Source organism: Poecilia latipinna, unplaced genomic scaffold (assembly GCF_001443285.1).
Source record: "Poecilia latipinna isolate Pla-1442-1.1 unplaced genomic scaffold, P_latipinna-1.0 Scaffold1163, whole genome shotgun sequence".
Classification (NCBI taxonomy): Eukaryota; Metazoa; Chordata; class Actinopteri; order Cyprinodontiformes; family Poeciliidae; genus Poecilia; species Poecilia latipinna.
Genome location: NW_015113779.1, coordinates 86,816 through 87,500, shown reverse-complemented (window position 1 = coordinate 87,500; position 685 = coordinate 86,816).

Below are 685 nucleotides of genomic sequence, written 5' to 3'. Positions count from 1 at the left end.
GGCATGACCGAAATCAGACAAACTGTACTTTATTGTTATTTCATGGATTGTTCCAAATACTTTCTTTATTATACCCTGCAAGTTTGGTAAAAAAGGATTGCGCAAATATTTTCAGCAGCATCATTACCATTAGAGATGATTGATACTTAAAGTTTGTCATTTACAGTCCCGGATGGGATCCATCTCAAAGGAGTCGCAGATTTCAAATGAGTATTTAAACGCAATCACAAATACTTCATATTCAAATGCTTCTCCACAGAGGTTTCCCAAAGCATTCTTTAGGAATTACTGCTGCCACACAGGTAGTGCATTTTTAAGACGTATTACAGCTGCAATAACAGAAAAGCAGGTAAGGCACAGCTGTTAGATCATGGGCATGATCACTGAGCTGGAGGGAGGTTTCCAAAGCAGGACGATTAAAGAGCAACAGCAGCGCATGAAGATGATTTGCACACAAATACAGGCACACATTTTCAGCTCGGCTGAAGCACACACACACATACTGTATCTGTTTCAAAAAGCACGCACATATAAAGACCTGCAGCTGCTCTGCACAAAACCCAACTTCTTAAACGTTTACGAATGTAGACAGCTTCAGATCAGGACCAATATACCGAAATGCACGTAAAGCTCTAGAAAAAAATTAAGCTGCACTGAGCCCCACTGAAAGCCTCCTGGTTTTTCC